Below are 15,778 nucleotides of genomic sequence, written 5' to 3'. Positions count from 1 at the left end.
TTGTGTTATTCAGCTCAGCTCTGTGGCCTCCAAGTAAAAAGAAAAACACAGGCTGCAACCACCACAGAAATCAGAGCCTAATCTCTTACAGCGATGAAATCCACTGCAGGAGTGAAAACACAGTTCTCTGGCATGTTTGAATACAGGGATTTTTTTAGTTTTCAGAAACTGAATGTGAAATATAAATGAAAAATAAATATCTGTGTAATGAGTAGAACTTTTAACAAAACTGAAACTGCCAATCATCAGTCTCTTGTGAAATCCTTTTGATTGAAAGGTGATTTAAAAAGTGTCTAAATATGGAGCTGGTGTTTAACTGTTAATGTCATTTCTTGTGTAATTTCCATTTCCTAAAAATGCTATTTTTCACATATGAAAAATTGCAAAAAAAATTAACAGGATTTGGTACAAGCGCCTTCCTCTGTCTCGACTAATGAATGTATGTGCCTCTCTTTTGGCCTGGAGCATTGTAGGAAATTCCTGCCCGGGATATTTTAACAGGGTTATTTTTCCTAAATGAAGTGTAAAATATAAATTCTAGTTAAATGTAATTAATAGACGTTTTATGAACATTTTCCAAATCATGAAACTGCCAGTCAGTCTCTGTCAAAATATGGATACAGTATTGATGCACGTCTGTTTGTCACTTTTTATGTACTCTTCCTAAAAATGCTCATATAACACCCAAAAGAAAACAAACAAAAAATTGCCAAAAAGTGACCTGAGTTTGGTTAAAGCTTGTTTCTTGATGTCTTTGAATGAATCATGAATCTTCTGTGTTCTGCACAGTGTATCGTTTTCCTCCCTGTTGCCCTGGAGCATTGTGGGGAATTCCCTCCTGTCATGGCGTACAGTTTTCTCCCTCTTTATCTACTTTCATTAGTCTCTGACTTGTAATTGGGAATTGTAATTGTTTTCTGAGGAAAAAGCAGCGTCAGACACAGGCTACATTTGTGTATGTGGAGAGTGTGCGTGTGTGTCTGTGTGTGTGCGCGCATGTGTGTCAAAAGAACTTTGACAAACAGCTCCCCTGTTTACCATGGCGACGCCGTGGCCTGTGTTCTCTCGTCTCTACGGTAACCGAGGCCCTGAGCTCTCTTATTGGCTCAGCCATTGAACTCCCAGCTAGAGACAAAAGAGAAGGACCCGGTGCTGGTAATTTCTTATCACCAAATCCCATTAGGCTCAGGGTTTTTCAGGGGTTTTTTTTCATTATACCACACAAAAGTAAAGTGGAAATCACCATACTCAGTCAGCTCAGCCCCTACTGTGCGCCTGACTAGGCCCCCTAATAACATCACTGTGCTCCAGCTCGTCTGGATTAATACAAGAGATACGTGCAAAAAGTGCATTAATAGAATCAATCCAAAATGGAAAATAAAAAGCTTTGGTTGTATTTTAAAAGTGCAATACTTAATTATCACATTAAATCCTGATGCCTTTGTGAGAAATCATTGTGAACAAATGAGAATGGCAGACAAAGATAGCCTCTGTATTATGTAAGTGATACTGTTAATTAATAATTTATTTGTTTCTATAGACGGGTAAGGGACACCCAGAGATGTAGAAATAAATTATCTAAACATAAATAACAAAAACCTAAGGAACAGATAATACTCTAAATCTACTTTTTTTTTTCTTTCTGGAGAGGTGAATAATAAGAAAAGGGATTTTAACACCAGCCTTTCACTATGTATACCATCCTGTTGGTGTTTGCTGGTGGCTCCCTGCATGTAATAACATATGATATGATCCACAGATTAAACGTCCAATAAAGGAACACTCTCCCAAAGTGATCAGGGAATGTGTATGGGAACACATCATGGTCCTGGGAATTTTGAACATCAAACAGTTTCCTGCATTCTAGTAAATTTTATCAAGTGGCAATCTCCACGGCTAAAAAACATGAAGCCTGCAGTTCCTCTAATGGCCACTTGAGGCTGGCTCCAAAACAAAGTAAATCCCCATAGACCCTCATGTTAAAATGCCCAACCTCTGCTAACAAATTATATCACATTTGGCTCCTTCTGAGATTAAACACCAGCAGGGTCATTACATCAATGTATGTTGAACCATAAAGTGGATTTTACAGCCAATTCAACCCACGGACATAAAATGCAAAATGCAACACTGAACTCTCCTGTCCTGTCTTCAACAGCGATCTTTTTCTTTCTTTTACAATAATTATACTAAAATCTCAAAGTTAATGAGGTAATGGCTTCGTTAAAAGCATGTATCACCTCTGAGGAGTGCAGGGCCTTAAGTGCTGTTTTGAGCATATCTCAAAGTGATCTTGTAAGAGGGAGGAAATGCTAGGAAAAGGAAAAGCTTGTATGTCCAAGAAACTGGCCAAAAAACAGTTTGTGCTTTGGGCCATCTACATTGTTTTAATTTTGTGCTGAAAAATGCATAAAACTTTATTCCACAGCAGAGTCGGCTGATGATCTCCACTGACATCTCAAGTGCTTTTTCTTCCCGTATTTCCTGTCAGAGTGAAATTTTCACTGTGCACAAAAATATTTGATTGTTAAAGAAACAAGAGTGAATAATGCCAATATATTACTTTCTCAAAAAGTCCTTTCTCAGAGGTCTGGAACAATAAAGCCTACCATAGTAATACTGGTAAACTTGTGAATACCTGCCGTCTTTTTGACATTTCGGCCAATCCAGTCATCATTTCTCCATCTGACACCTCTCAGCCCACTGAATGGGCCTTATATACCTACGGCCATAATCACTGACGTTTCTGCACGAGTGTGTGTGACAGTAGGTGGTGGTTAGGTGTATCTGCTCGTGTGTGCGCGTGATAACCGCCTCTATGAAGTCAGATTGACAGACAAAAGCCTAATCGCTCCTCAGCTCCAGCAGCCAAACAGCTCAGAGGAAGTATTGACCCAAAAGCACCATAATCCCCTTCACCTAACATGGGCAATTTCATGTAATACCTGTAATAACACGCATTTAGCTCAAAGTAGTCATCAAAAGAGCTCTGAGCATCTGATTTTGAAAGGTGAGCTGTTTGAATAAAAGGGACCTGAAGAGTATATCAATCTGTAATAACAACATCGTGGCCCGGACTCGCTTTCTTTTCAACTCCCCTTATCGCCGCTCCTGTGAATCACTTTCACTGGCGTTCTCTCACTCTCTTTGTCTCTCCCTGTCTAAATGTGTTCCTCAAGTTGCTTTGTGCTTTTCAGCTTTTTGGAGTTGTTTTAAAGAAACATATGGAGTCTTGCATGGTAAAGAAAAGCTGTGTCAAGTGGAGGTTTCACTTTCTTTGTATGCGTCTGCAAGTATGTTTCCTTATGTTTGACATTTGAAATGCCTTTGTACGGTACAGTTTGCATACCTTTTGTCATTTCTTGTTCTCTGCTGTCAGTAAGGGTCTCGTACCAATGTTCAAACATCATGCTAATACAGCAAGACTGTTGAGATTACTCTAGAAGTTCTAAAGTTCTCACGTCCAGTTCATGAAAGACGCGGCATGTGTACTGCCCCTTAAACCTCCAATAAAGGTACTATACAGTGCACTGCTGCTGCTTCCCAAACCCCCTAAGCTAGCTACCCTATGAGAGCTGGATACTATTGGTTAGGACAGAGCCTTGATTACCTGGGCCCCCCAAAATCCAGGATCGCCACTGCTGACTCCTAATCTGGGAACTACTGCATTTCAAGTATTTAGATCCTCTGTGAACAGGAGGGAAACTAATTAATCTTTGCTGCTGAGCAGCTAATAAAACACTGAAAACTTATTTTCTGTGTGCACCATTTCTCTCTGGTGAGCTTTAGACAATTGTTGTTTTTCCAAATACCTTGACAGAAATGTGTAACTGTTTCTGCAGGTCTTATTGTTTGTCTTGATTAAGCTCATTATGAGGAGTCATCAGGTCAAACTGTATTAAAATAAAAACAAAAGGAAGCACACACGGTCAAAGTAGTTTTAAAAGCAAAATGTTTAACTTTTTACTTTTCAGATAAACAGGAAACACAAAATCCACTTTTTCTAGCTGGCTGTTTGTGGCTGGATGCCTCTAAAATATTTAGCAGTGAACTTATTTTTGCCAACAGTTCACCAAACCTCACAGCTGAGATTCTTTCTTTTTGTTAGCACTTGTGTGTTTTGCTGCTGCACACAGAGTGTGTATAATGTGAGGCTTAGCGAGGAGAAGTGGTGCACATGATGGAGCACATGGTATTCTCTGTTTGTGTTAGGCTACATACACACGCAGCAGTAAAGATCAAGAAAAGAATCACTAGAATGTTTTTGGAAAACGTATCTAAAAAATACACAGAGGTACGTTCAGGGTCAGTGTTGTGGAGAGTTTATGAGTTTGGAGACTGACTATAGATCGAGTCATTTATCTCACTGAAGTGAAGTGTAGTGCTCCTTGTTTATTCGAATCCAAATATTCAGATTCTGGTTTAAGTATATATGTTTTAGGATCAAAACCTTATTTTCTCAAGCTCTTCGAAACATGTTTTCCCACATGACCTGATGGAGGTATCTGCACAATGACATTGTTAAGTATAAACCCTCTAACCCACTAATGTGCCTCTTCGTGACTGAGCCAATCCTCCTTTGTGAATTATGTGTCATCGATCTTCCAAATTAGCTATATTCCGTCCGTCAACATGAACTTCTGTCTTCACAGGAAACGTTATGTTTGGCAACAATAATTCTTGGTTACATTTAGAAAAATGATCATGGTTTTGGTTAAAATAACCACGAATTTACAGTTACTTAATGAGTATTTCACTTGACGATTATTTCATGTGACATACACCAGTAACTATGATTTGTGGTTAAAAAACTAAAGATGACTTTTGGTTTCACACTTGAGCAGCAGCGTCCTCTGTGAAAGTCCGGTGTGTGTTTGACCCATCCACAACAACTCCCTCCTTCCCTAATCAGATTTTTTGCTCACTCTTCTAGAGCTGCAATGATAAATCGATTAGTTGTCAACTATTAATTAATCACTAACTAGTCTTATAATCAATCAGTCAGTTTGAGTGTTTTATTTAAAGACAAAAAAATCTCTTTGGGTTATGGACAAAACAAGACATCTGAGGACGTCATCTTGGCTTTGGGAAACATTGATCGACATTTTTCACCATTTTCTTACATTTTTAGAATGAACAACTAATCAATTAATCAAGAAAATAATCGAACATTAAAATAATCTTTAATTGCAGCCCTTCTTTTTATTACATAATTCCTGCAGACTGGATTACATTCCAGCCCGGGGCGTCTCACTTTGTGAGTCAGTAACAGAAGCTGAAGGCCACTGACCAGGCTGCCATATATGACACCTGGGGAATGACGCAAAAGTCACACGATAACACAAACTAGCTAACCAATTAAGGCAGCGGTAAACCAGCAACTCCTGTGTTCTGCAAGGTAAAATTACTCTTTTGTCAAAGGAGTCTGGTGGCTTTGAAGAGAGTGATATTATGCCTTCTCTCCACTCCATCTCCACTCTTATCTACGTCACTGATTTTTGCTAACAGCTCAGTGGGCATTTCCATTTTAGAAAACCCGGAAAAGAACGCAGATACAGTTGACTTTTAACTTTTGAAACACATTCGTAAGAATCACATTCTGTGACAAATGAAAAGTTGAATTCACAAGCAATAAAACACACTAATGATCAGTCCAACAAACACAGGGTGGTTTGCTGGTACTGTCTTGTCTGGTATGTCCAGAAGCTAACGCTGGCTAACATTAAGAGGGGCTCTACTCTTTGTCTTATAAACTTTAAAAAAGAAAATGCATTTTGATATTTTTTGTGCAGGAGATGATGTATTGAGTCTGAAACCTGATCTGATTGACTGCTGAAGAAGTGGTTTGTGTCATCATCATCACAACTTCAATCTTTGCTGTATGCATTCACTCACACACACTTTTTAGCCTGATTTGGTATTTATGTCACAGCGATTAATCAACCTCATCGCTGTCACACACTGATACACACACTACAGTTACACCCTGTACCTGTGTCGAGGTAGTTGTGCGCGTGTGTGTGTGTGTCTGTGTGTGTGCCTCTATCACCATTCTGCTTATCTGCATATTAGCGCTGGACCATCCCTTTAATTTCCTACAGCAGCTGATAACCATCTCATCTCTCGGCCTCTTAGTCACTCCCACACAGCACTCTGAGATTTTATATGAGTGTGTATTTGTGTGTGTGTGTGTGTGTGTGCGTGCGGTTGTTGACTAATACCATCAGTTCTTTCTGTTACCCAACACACACACACACACACACACACACACACCGGGACTGTCAGACAGGCTTTGACATCGTATTGATTTACTTTTCTCTTTGATAAGTGAAATGATCTGTGTGCCATTAAAAGGAGATGTAGAGAGCGGTGGGGATGAGACAGGAGGTCAAACAAGCTGTGGGAGGTGTCTAATGATATTGAAATGATGTGCAGGCCATCACAGGGCACTAAAACTCTCCACCAAAACGCAGGTTGATAACAGTCTGAATTGTAATTACATTAGATTCACAAACTTTTACATTCGCTTACTTTGAATCTGTTAAAAACATCTCAATAGAATCAGTTCTTTTTTGTTCCTACTATAGATGTCCAGTGTGACAAACATTGTTTATCGTGTGATGATAAAGCCAATCTGACAATCAAACACTTCCCAGGAGTAGAATATGTTGACAGCTGCTGGTCAGTTTGCAATGAAATTTGGTCCACATGATTTTCAGTTACTTCTGACCTTGTGTGTTAACATTACATACACTGCTACATGTAGCTACATGCTAACATCAGGGAAACTTGTAATCTTGGTTGCCGATGTTTATTTCTTTGAGATCTTGGATCATATTCCTGTTGGAACATGTCTGGTTATGAAGATTTTGGTTGAGAAGCTTTCAATGGTGCTTTGTTTACGGTAGAAAGTGCCGCCATACTCTGTTACAGTCATACCCTAGCTGTGAGCACACTGCTACATGTAGCTACGTGCTAACATCAGAGAAACATATCATCTTTGGTGCTGATGTTGTTACTTTCTCGGTTTTATCAAATCAAAAACATGTCCCATTGAGTTTCGAAGCTGTTATTGGTAATTTTTCACAGTAGAACCCAGAAACGCTGACCAATCAGAGCAGACTGGGCTTTTTTGGGAGGGGAGGCTTAAAGAGACAGGTGCTAAAAGGAAGAGTTTCAGACATAGGGTGAATACAGGTGTTCCAGCACAGACAATGTGAGGAAAATAAAGTGTTTTTTGAATGTTAAAGCCTGTATACATGTCCAAAATACAAATAAGAACCTGAAAATGAGCATATTAGGTCCTCTTGAATGTAACTGGCTCTGGAGGAAGCAAATTAAACAGCACAATGACTGTCAAACCAAAGCAGAGTGAATAAGTATAACACATCCTGTCCACAAACAACCAGACAAAGATACATTTTTAATAAAACATAGAAAGGACTCGAAGCTTTAGAAACTTGCAGTGACAGGTTAAGTGACCGCTGTTAGTCTGCAGTAGGTGGGTGTTGAGTGTTTTGTGTGCATGTAGCCTGGCGGGCGGCTCACATGTATGGTATTGATTTTTACCTCTGATTTGGTGATGAGATGGTTGTTTTGACTGATAAACAGTCAGACCTAAAATTACATGATGTACATAAATGATATACAGGCTTTATATAGAAATTAATGATTATGTTTTCATGTGACTGCAAAGTGTGTGATTGGATTAATAACATTTTAATATCAGGTGTGAATAAGGGATGAACTGTGAGTCAAATTAGCTCAGTATTATGCTTTTGATGTAACTCTTATGGTTTTTGTGATTTTAGTTTATCTGTAATCTGACTAAATGCAACACATTCATCTGTACATTCAAGTGATCCATTCAGGAGATAAAGTGTGTGTGTGTTGCATGCTGCAAAATGTTTGCGTAGGTGTGTGTGTGTGTTACATACTACATATGGTGACAAGAGTGTGTTTGACAGCTCCACAGCAATTATTGCTTCACCTTAATTAACTCTGTGAGGTCTAGGCGAGTGGCCTTGCAGCAGCCTGTGTGTTTGCGCGCGTGTGCACTGTGTGTACTGAGTCACACCGCATCGTGAGGAGGCGAATGCTAATCTGCCATTTGCTATTATTCTGAGAGACCTTGGGTGAGACGAGAGGATGGAGGTAGAGATGGGGGGAGCAAGACAGCGGGGGAGAAGGAGAAGAAGCAGATAGGGAGGTTATGAATGAAGCCTTTGTGTGTGTGTGTGTGTGTGTGTGTGTGTGTGTGTGTGTGTGTTGGTTGTAGAAAAGAGAAGTAGTGCGAATTAGAAGTATGAGAGGAGCGAGCGCCTGTATGTGAGAAAGAAGTGAGGCGGTGAGAGGCGTCATGTGTCTGGCGCCCATTATGTACATCTGCACCTCACCAAGGTCGCTGAGAAAGAGAAGAAGTCTGTTAAAGTTTCTTTAAGCACAAATATGTTTGATCAAGTTTGTATTTTACCGAGGACTCAGGTGTAATGGATTTACAGTATCTTTGTGGGTTATCTGCTTTTTGTCAAGACATTACACTGATGTTTGTGACAAAGACAGTTGACCTTGGTGTAATGACTCAGCTCAAAGCCAGTTCCCTGACCAATCATAGGTTGACAGAGTTGACAGAGTTAGCTTGTGACCAGAATATTGGTGGTTCTGTCCTCACAGTGCCATCACTAAGGTGCCCTTGAGCAAGGCCCTTAACCCCACCTGCTCCAGCAGAGCTGCTCTGTAACCATCTGATACAACTGTGTGAACAGGGCCTGACAACAATGGTTGCAAGGTTGCCATTGGCAACTATTTTGAGAAATTGGCAACCAGTGCGTGGCCTTTGGATGCAATCAGTGGCAACCACTTTTTAAAATATGAAAAATAGTGACAGCAAACAGCAAAATGTGCACCCCAAAATAAATCAGTGTCTAATATGTGTTGCATTAGTGATCTTTAAGTATTGCTGTTACAGTCAGCAGTGGAACCTGACAATGCTGCACATACGTTGGAGTTAAGGCTGCACACATTAACTGATGACACTCAAAGGATCAGTGTGCAGGATTTAAACTGGTCCTTTTTCACAGGGCATCCTCTAGAAATAAAATATAAATAAAATTGTGCCAAAAATTAAATCAACAGAGCACTGATCTCACTTTCATCTTGTCTTACATTCCTGCTGATTAAAAGAAAATCATTGCATCAAAATCAGACTTAAAAATCAGATTCTTCTTCACCTGAATTTAGTGCATCTCCTACGGCTGCGTCTCTTGTCACTGTATTATTTTTTTTACAGCAGTCACGGTACTGTGACTGCTCTACAGCAGCTCTGTTATGAATGTTTGAGTTGACACTGGACAAGGATGGGGATTCAGTGATTCTTGTTGGCCTTCATGCATTCATCACACTGCAGATTGTGGTGTTTTTTTCAGGGAGTTTAACAAGTTAGTTACCAGTAGTTCTATGCATATGATTTGTTCTCTCCTAAATCTGAAATACTTCCAAACAACAGATGATGACGGTTGTTGAATGGATGATTTTCGTTTAGCCTGTCTGCAGTTGCAACATTTCGGAAAGTTTTTCATAGACTGTAACTGCAGTCTATGAAAAACGTTAGGTTGCAGTTTAGGGAGCGCTTGATTTGATTTGCAGCAGAGTGGGGCACACATTTTAAATTTCAATATAACAGCTGATCACGTTTATTTAATTGTGGGAAACCAAAATCGTGATTGTGATTAAAATTCGATAAATTGTGCAGCCCTTATTCATAACTATGTTTTCATTACTATATAATCATGTTGTCATCAAAATAAGAATCATTGTTTTTTCATTACATGTAACGACTATATAACTATATAACAAATGTTTATATCTACATACGGAGTGGCTCCTCTTCCATAGAGTTTGCCATGTTATCTCTACAGTAGCCCAGAATGGACAAACCAAACACTGGCTCTAGATAGGGCCATTCATGTTTTCACGTCGACCACTGTAAGTCTCCTACGTGCTTGGCACACAGGAGACGTTTCAGCTGGTTGTAGTCTGAAACCTCACTTCTAGATGCCACTGAATCCAACACACTGGACCTTTAAGATTAGAAATCTTTAAAGTTTAAGATGAAACATAAACTATAAAGAATTTTTAACTGTGAGTGTGAAAAAAGAGCTTTTTTCTGTCAGTGAAACTTTGGATGAGTAAAGTGTGTGAATTGCACACAGCAGAACATCTTTATCAGACTTTCTTTTTTTCACAATGCCTAAAGAAAAAGAAATACATCCTCTTCCTCTCTTCTACTTCTTTTTTAGCTGCTAAGAATCCGTACTGAAGCCCACAAAGATCAGGTGTTCCTCTGAACTGCTTTGTTGTTCATATTGAATTTACCTGCAGAAATCACTGAGTGAGTAATCGTCTTTTATTTCTCTGTTTCCCAGGCTCGACATGGCATGGCGACTTACGCTGAAGTTGACAACAGAGACGATCAACACCTTTGAAAAAGACGCAACCTGTGCCTGATGCTGACCATCCTTTCCAAAGGTGAGCAGCCTTCAATCAACGTGTTAGATCAATCTGATAAACTTAAAGCAGGCTGTGAAGGTTTCTCTTATTGACTGCATGTTTTTATTGACTCTATAAAACTCGGACACATCACGCCGTCCTTTGTTTGTAGCAGAAGGATACATACTGCATGACCCCCGCATTGAAGTGCAAAGTTTGGTACAAACAAAAATCCTGGTGGTAATTTTACTTTGACATTCAAATTGTTACATTTTAAGATATGACTTTGGGCTTTTGTACGAGTTTAGTTAGATCAACTGCATCTGTGGCCATTCGTTGCTTGGACCTTCCTGCTACAAAAAGTTTTTTTTTTTTTTTCATCTCTTTCAATCCTCCCAAGGCCGATACCGAGTGTGTGTGTGTCTGAGCATGTGTATGAGTGTGTGTAAGAAGCTTTCAATGAGATAAACACTTGAGCTACAGATTCTGTGCGGAGGGAAATCTATAATGTTTAATACCAAGGTCAGAGTTATTGTTTCTGTCTCTCTCTGCCTGTATGCTCTGCCACAATAGGCATATTTTTCTCCCTCAAAGAAGAAAAGTTTCCAATCAAACCCTGCAGCTGAACGCGTGTGCGCAGCATGGATGAGGTGAAGTGTCAACACCTCCATCTGCACCTTAAATCGGCAACTAATTATCAGAGGCCCTTTGAATGAGGACTTCTCTTAGCAGTATCTGGATAAAGCTGGATTTAGTTTTGTCTGATGAACAATACAGGACTTCTGCTAAAGTGAGTTTAACCCAAGTACTTTGTGAACACACTCACAGACAAGCAAGCTTTGAAGGACGAGGCTGGTAATATTTTAAAAAACAATTTGCCCTAAAAAAAAATCCCCTCAAAACCTCTTCTTGTTCCTCCATGCCACAGAGCTCTATTTTTGTCCAAGAACTATTAAAAACACACCAATGAGCCACAATCCTGTTCTTGTTCCATCATTACAGTGTCACTTTATGTTATCATGAATCTAACATATGCAGGATTACCTTTAAACCATCTCATGTTTATTGTGCTCATTGATTAAGTCAGCTCGGGCTGAAACTAACAACATTTTTATTACTATCATTGAACAATCTGCTTATTATTGTCCTCCGTCAATTTATAGTTTAGGCCGTAAAATGTCCAAAATTAAAGATATTCAATTAACTCTCATATATGACACAGAACAGTGTCAAGTCCTTACATTTAAGGGGCAAATACTTGATCATCTTTAAATCCAAATGTGACAGCTGACACTTAAATTTAGCTTCTTATATTGTTGTCAATTGAAAGAGGCATTTTATGTTTTCACGTTACAGGTTGATACCTAGAATCTTAGGTATTTGTAAATCTGTAAATCACTCTATAGCTACTCATAAAAATGGAAGTGGAAGCATTCTTACTAAATTTTGAATAAATAAAGTATTTTAAAAATAAGTATGTTTTAATGGTACAAAATTGTAAAAGAAAAAAAAAATCATGATACAAAATGTGTCCATTCTAACCTGTTATAAAATACCTTCAGAATCAGAAAACCTTTACTGTCCCTTGCAAGAAGCAATGGAAATATGTCTTTGACATGCTCACAGATGCACATAGAATAAAAACACAAGTTAAAACACAGTTTAAACATAGGACATCAATACAGAATAAATACAGTGAGGACATTAAAAGATTTCATTGTGAGTTGTTGATGATGTTGATGGTGGATGAAATGAATGATTTTTTTTACTAAGTTTATTCTTGCTCGGGGGACCCTGTATCTACAGCCTGAGGTTTTGGTGTCACTGCTTAATTAAAAACAGCAGTTCACAAGCACTGCCCACACCATCAGATAATATTTGGATAAAATATTTCATTGGATATGAAACATATGAGTTGTGACTGGCAGATGTGGGCTAGGCTTAAGGTAAGATCTACCATAACTTCAGCAGACCCCAAGGGACCCTATGAGAGACAACGAGTTTTTAGGATTCTAGGACACTCAAGGTTTAACCTGGACGTCTGTTGGAGGGTCCAGGGGATCCTCTCCTGGCACTTAGCCCTGATAAATATGCTTTATTTTGATGCCTTGTTTGCAGTCAAAGTCCACAAAAAGTTCTTAGTGCAAACCAATTTATTTTTTATTGTGAATTATAAAATGGTTGGTGGGCCATACGTTGAGTATCACTGTGACAGAGGGAGAGTAATGAGGGTGGTGATGGGGACTGGCAGTGCAGTGGATTTATAGAAGTGTTTGAAGTGAGGTCCGTCTCCTGAGCGTTGGTTCAATTATCTCAGAGTCAAGAGGAAGTACTACACCGTCAAATAGGACGAGAATGTACAGTAATGTGTTTGGTGGATGCATGGTTCATTTCAGATGCTGTAGTGTGATTTTATGTTCCTAAAAATACGCTTATGTTGTCTGCCGGACTGAAAACGTGAATCTTATCAGTGCAGAGTGACAGTAAGTGCTACTACATAGAGCGATATATGTAGTGTATGTGGGAGTCTGTGTGTTTTGTGTGTGTGTGTGTGGCCCAGAAGGAATAGAGTGCTGACAGCACAATGATGAGATGATAATGTATGTTCTTCAGACAGAATGACTGACACGGCTGCTTCCTGCTCTTATCCTGATCATCTGTCCAGTTCCACTGACTGAGCAGTGACGCTCCGCAGTCTTCACCCAGTCAACCTAAATACCTACCTGACATGCACGTGGAGGACGGTGTGTGGTGTGTGGAGGGATGAATGATGTATGAAAACTAAAAATCACATGATGTCAGGACGGCTGCAGGGACAGCTGAATGATTTTTGGATGTATTTTCCAGAGCAACCTCCAAACTAAAATATCTCAACAGATATTGAATGGATTGCCATGAACATGTGACCCACGCTAGGAATAAAAAAGTTAGGATTTCTCACTCTCTGTCACCACAAACTTTTTAAATACTAGATATTTTTAATGCAGCATCTTTAATTTCCAAACTGTCTCCTTAGTATTTCCCCCCCACCGAACACCTCCCGCCGTCCTCCTGTCATGCGCTCGATCCCTCCACCGCTGTCATGTCACTGCTTTTATCTCGTCACCCTAAGCAACACCTCTCCATCTTATTGTCTCGCTGCTGCTGTCTGTCTCTTTGTTGCTCTGATGAGGGTCAGCGGGTCAGCCGGAGGGCTTGTCATTAGCTGGGAGTGTGCACGTACATGTGCATACATGTGAAGTGTGTACACAAGATAATAAGGTCCTTTAATGACCGCTGAGAGGAAATTGTAGCGGAGAGGGAAAGTAGCAGGACAAAGCATTTAACGGAGAAATAAATGAATGTATGCGGAAAACAACATTACACACTCGGCCTTTCAAAGTGCTTTGACTTGCCTAAATATAACTTCAAAAACATGATCCAGATTACTTTAAATTTACTGTTAAAAATTAGTTTGTGGAGATAGACTTGCTGCCAGCCCACATGCCTCACTAAATTTAACTCTGAGACACTTAACCCTCAGAAATCGATGTAGAATCATCACAGGAAAATTATATTTTAATGCTATTTTACCAGCTGATATCCTGTTTAAGCGTTCAGCAATTCATGTGTAAATAAAAAGTAAAGAAATTAAACTCCTTTGATATAACATGCCGTATAAATGGAGATATTTATAGTGTATTTTCCCCTGACACATGCAGTCACTCTGCCAGGCGTCTCCCTCTTTCTGTCGCCTTCCATGCTGACCAGTTGATGTCTCTCTCTTTCTCTGTGGTGCTTTATCTGTGTCAGCCCAACAATAGGCACCAATAGGAAACTGCTGATGCCGTTGTGGTGGTAGTAAACAAACAGCATCCAGAGCTGTCCACCAGCCTCCCATTCGATCATTTACCGCTCTCGCCTCTCTTTTCTCTGGGTAAATTTAGCACAGTTCTATCTGCAGTGAGCCTGTGCGATGTTGGAAATAAAAACCTATTTACAGATATGAATTTTTACCACAACACATGAAGCTATATTAAGATGAATCTAACATTAAAGTGTGCTGGAGGAGAGTGTGTGTTGGCTCGCTGGCCTGTCCCTCCAATTTATTGTGTAATGAAAGACTCGCTGGGTATTGACCATGTAGCTCTTCTGTCTATGTGTGTGTGTGAGACCATAGCTTATTGTGCTGGCTGGTAATGAGGGCTGCTTGGCGTGTGCTGCTACCGTCGCTGGGCCTGTTTGTTTAGGTGCTGGTGTTCTGCGTGTGTGTATTTACATACACATGTGCACGTGTGTGTTTGGATGCCACTATTTGTTCAGCTTCGCCTGCTTTCTCAAGGTTGCCTCATCGCAGCCAGGAGACAAGCATAATAGTGGTGTGTGTGTGTGTGTGTGTGTGTGTGTGTGCGTGTGTGTGTGTGTGTTTGCCTGGGGGAATAGAATCTAGAGTAAACACACATGTCCATCTCTTTCCCAGGTGGAGTTGGATGAATGAATGAGCCGACAGTGGTATTGACAAGCTGACCCACTGCTCATGTATGTGTGTGTCGTGTGTGTGTGTGTTGCTCTAAAACATGGACGCATGGGAGAGAAATTTGAGCTGCAGCTTGCACACACTTGTTCTGTATTTCAGCAGCAACAGTTGTCAGTTTAACTAATTAGAAATCAACTTATGTACCTTTATGGATTTTTTGGATTTTTTTTAAACCTGCAAATTACAACATTTACAACTGACATTTTCGGTGAGTAATTAAAGTCCAACGTCTAATTTCAGTCCACTGTCTATTTTTGACATATAGCTTCAGTGTCTGGTCTACATTTCCCATGAGCTGCAAGCGAATCTGGCAAATAAAAAAAAAACAAAAAACACTGATAATCTACTCTGAACAATATAAGGGATATTAGATATTATACAAGTGATCTAAACATGATATATCAAGAAATACACAACTAGTGCTTCCACTTATGTCAGCCGTGTCAAAACAGAGAGCAAGAGAGACGAGCAGTCACACACAAACACACGCACACACACAAGCAAATGGAGACAGAGCTTTACGTGTGATTAGAAAGCAGGGGAGCAGAATCGCTTGCTGACTGGTGCAGAGAATCAAGGCTTCTGCATCCAGTGTGGAAATGGCATTAGGCTGATAAGTCCAGTCGTTGTTGTTTGTAGATACACTCATTCACACACACAAATATGCACCCAAACAACGAAATGCAAGATCCCAATGTGAAATAATGTGCCTTTCTTTTATAAATGAAAAGTCAAAAGCATAAGCAATGAAATGCCAATACCTTATAGTGGCTA

General features: G+C 39.7%; 1 long non-coding RNA gene across 1 annotated transcript in view; it reads left to right on the top strand.

Annotated features, from left to right (window-relative positions):
- LOC117250175 (uncharacterized) overlaps positions 1 to 15,778 on the top strand; it is a 108,103-nt gene that overhangs the window by 71,331 nt on the left and 20,994 nt on the right. Inside the window, exon 2 of the long non-coding RNA XR_004501067.2 lies at positions 10,425 to 10,527. This is a non-coding gene — a long non-coding RNA (uncharacterized LOC117250175). The remainder of the gene's footprint in view (positions 1 to 10,424; positions 10,528 to 15,778) is intronic.

The sequence above is a fragment of the Epinephelus lanceolatus genome, chromosome 24 (genome assembly GCF_041903045.1).
Source record: "Epinephelus lanceolatus isolate andai-2023 chromosome 24, ASM4190304v1, whole genome shotgun sequence".
Taxonomy (NCBI): Eukaryota; Metazoa; Chordata; class Actinopteri; order Perciformes; family Serranidae; genus Epinephelus; species Epinephelus lanceolatus.
This window is presented reverse-complemented; position numbering and strand designations above follow the sequence as displayed.